This window comes from Diorhabda sublineata, chromosome 11, assembly GCF_026230105.1.
Source record: "Diorhabda sublineata isolate icDioSubl1.1 chromosome 11, icDioSubl1.1, whole genome shotgun sequence".
Lineage (NCBI taxonomy): Eukaryota > Metazoa > Arthropoda > Insecta > Coleoptera > Chrysomelidae > Diorhabda > Diorhabda sublineata.
In genome coordinates this window covers 17,457,750-17,461,584 of record NC_079484.1, presented here as the reverse complement: position 1 = coordinate 17,461,584, position 3,835 = coordinate 17,457,750, and the positions used below count along the sequence as shown (strand labels likewise).

At 29.6% G+C, this 3,835-nt stretch overlaps 1 non-coding gene and 1 pseudogene across 1 annotated transcript; both read left to right on the top strand.

Moving 5' to 3' along the window:
* Positions 1-2,945: 2,945 nt before the first annotated feature.
* LOC130450565 (5.8S ribosomal RNA) lies at positions 2,946-3,101 on the top strand. Its single transcript, XR_008910595.1, has one exon. It is a non-coding gene; the product is annotated as a 5.8S ribosomal RNA (ribosomal RNA).
* A 634-nt stretch (positions 3,102-3,735) lies between these two features.
* Positions 3,736-3,835, top strand: part of LOC130450562 (large subunit ribosomal RNA) — a 4,542-nt pseudogene continuing 4,442 nt past the window's right edge.

The window sequence follows — 3,835 nt, the reverse complement described above, 5'->3', positions numbered from 1 at the left end:
TAATACCAATCAGAAAGTGTCTCAGATGTGCATCGCTTCACACAACCTAACCTAACATACATCTATCTCTTTATTTTTGGACAAGTACCTATATCGAGCGGCAATCTAATTTCATAATACTTTTTTCCCTTTGTATTACTATTTTCATACAAAATTATATGAAACACCTCGGACGGCTTCTACATACAAAACATCTCCATTCAATTTTCACAATTCATCTTTTTCGACAAGTTCTTAATTCCTACCGGCCAGAAGACAAACTAAACACGGTTTTATAGACACTAGCGCCCTCTGCCGGCCAGACGCCAAACTTGACACGGTTTTATAGACACTAGCGCCCTCTGCCGGCCAAACGCCAAACTTAACACGGTTTTATAGACACTAGCGCCCTCTGCCGGCCAGGCGCCAAACTTGACACGGTTTTATAGACACGATTTTTTTTTTTCGTTATTATTACTATTTCATGCAACTTTTATATGTTACACCTCGAACAGTTTATATTCTCATGAAACTTTAAACTAACCTAACCCAACCTAACCTAACCTTTTTTTTAGTGTGGATGGGCAAATCTTCATAATTCCAATCAGAAAGTGTACCAGATGTGCATCGCTTCACACAACCTAACCTAACATACATCTATCTCTTTATTTTTGGACAAGTACCTATATCGAGCGGCAATCTAATTTCATAATACTTTTTTCCGTTATTGTTAATATTTTCATAGCACTTTTATATAATATACCTCGAACGGCTCCTACATACAAAACAACTCCATTCAACTTTCACAATTCATCTTTTTCGACAAGTTCCTAAGTCGAGCGGAATAAAATTTCACAATAATTGTTTTTTATTATTATCACTAATTTTATACAACTTTCATATAATGCACCTCGGACGTTCATACATCGAGGGGTCATCTAATTTCATAATACTGTTTTCCGTTATTGTTAATACTTTTCATAACACTTTTATATAATATACCTCGAACGGCTCCTACATACAAAACAACTCCATTCAACTTTCACAATTCATCTTTTTCGACAAGTTCATATATTTAGGGAAAATCACATTTCATAATACTTGTTTTTCATAATTATTACTATTTTCATACAACTTTTATATAATACATCTCGTACGTTCGTTCATCGAGCGGCGATCTAATTTCATAATACATTTTTTCCGTTATTGTCAATATTTTCCATAACACTTTTATATAATATACCTCGAACGGCTCCTACATACAAAACATCTCCATTCAACTTTCACAATTCATCTTTTTCGACAAGTTCATATATTTAGGGAAAATCTCATTTCATAATACTTGTTTTTCATAATTATTACTATTTTCATACAACTTTTATATAATACATCTCGTACGTTCGTTCATCGAGCGGCGATCTAATTTCATAATACATTTTTTCCGTTATTGTCAATATTTTCCATAACACTTTTATATAATATACCTCGAACGGCTCCTACACACAAAACGTCTCCATTCAACTTTCACAATTCATATTTTTCGAAAAGTTCCTATATCGAGCGGAATATAATTTCGTTATACTTCATTTTTCATTATTATCACTATTTTCATACAACTCGCCGTCGCCGATGCTTCGGAAAGATGACCAAACTTGATCATTTAGAGGAAGTAAAAGTCGTAACAAGGTTTCCGTAGGTGAACCTGCGGAAGGATCATTACAGAGTATTTGTTCGTTTTTAAACAAAAAATAAAAAAACGAAATCAAGTCTGTATTATTATATATAATTGTGAAAGAAATTTTTCTTTTCTACAAAATAATCGAACTCTTCAAAAGAAATTTATATATGATATAAATATATGATGTATATATATTGAAATTTTTTTTTTTTTTTTATAAAATTCGAACAAGTTTCGAATAATATTTAAAAAAAAAAGATAAATATATTTCATACGTCTATAAAATATATATCTACATATATAAATTTACAGTAAAAATAACGAAAAATTTTCATCATAGATTAGTAGAAGGAGTCGACGACGACGACGACGACGAACGACGATGACGACACAATAGTAACAACATATTTTTATTATTATATATATATATATATATATATATATATATATATATATATATATATATATATATATACGATTGACAGAACGATCATTAACAAAATTTCTTGTTAACTAAAAACGTTCTAATATAAAGAATCGTTATTATAATAAACGAAAAATATATAGATTATTGAAACGTCGTCAGTTGTTGTTGTTGTTGTCGTCGTGTGTGTCTGTCTTCTGTATTTTTATGGAGAAATTTTATTTCGTTTTTTCATTATTACATAAGTTTTTTATCGATCGAAGGTAATACAAAAAAATTTCGACAATATTATATGTGATGATGATTATGTGAGATGATAAGACATTTTCTTCATCCGGGTACCTAAACGAAACTTTTAAGCACGTGTCGATTCTTTCGATATGTATAAAAATTCGTTTTAGAAATAATATTTCACGTATTATTTCGAAGGTGTTCGAAGATTTACGCCCGACCGTGTCGAAATTTGTATAAAACTTTCAAGATTAAAAAACTTGTAATAATTAAGAGGAATATATCGTGCGAGATATCTGTTTATGCGCGCCTCGTTTGTAATAAAACATGTGCAGCGGTTAAAATTTATCGGATATTTTTAAGTACGATATTATAATTTCTTTAAAATTTATATATAATTACCATTTAATAAATAATATATATATATATATATATATATATATATATATATATATATATATATATATATATATATATATATATATATATATATATATATATATATATATATTATATAAATGTCGTTAGATAATTCTATACGCGTATAAAATATTATAATATTATTATTAATTTAATAATCAAATATTAAAAATACGACGAATAGAATATGAGAAAACGACATAATAAAATGATTACCCTGAACGGTGAATCACTTGGCTCGTGGGTCGATGAAGAACGCAGCTAATTGCGCGTCAACTTGTGAACTGCAGGACACATGAACATCGACATTTCGAACGCACATTGCGGTCCTCGGATACTCGTTCCCGGACCACTCCTGACTGAGGGTCGTATCAATTTAAAAGACTGCTTAGAATTTAAAATTTTTCAATTTATTATAGAAAAATAAATGACTAAGCGTGTTGGATGTGTGAGACACAATAACGCACACTAAAAGAAAACACACGCACATACTATAAACTTGTGCGTATTTTTTTTTTGTGCGGCATCCTAAAATGCGAAAAGCAGCGTAAATTTTGTATAGAAAAAATTTGCGCAATTTTTGAACACAACGACGCTATTACTACCATAAATTGATCGTGTGTATTTTTATATGAAATACATAAAATTTGTTTGGTAGAGTTATATTTACGTATATATAGTCGATAAATAAGTGTATATATTATATATATTTAAAATGATAACGCGGTCGTCGTGTCCGAGAGAAATAATAAAGTTTCGAAGACTGGACGTCTGACCAGTGTTTTTTTTTATATCGTTTACACTGTATCGACAAAATATATGAATTTATATATATATATATATATATATATATATATATATATATATGTATAACTTGCTCTGCCGCGCCTCTATAAATAAAAACAAATAATGTTATATTTCATATAATGTGATTAAACACACGTTTTTTTTTGTGATATTTTAGCGAATTGTATTTAAATATTATAGATATATTATAATATATCGACCTCAGAGCAGGTGAGATTACCCGCTGAATTTAAGCATATTACTAAGCGGAGGAAAAGAAACTAACTAGGATTCCCTCAGTAGCTGCGAGCGAACAG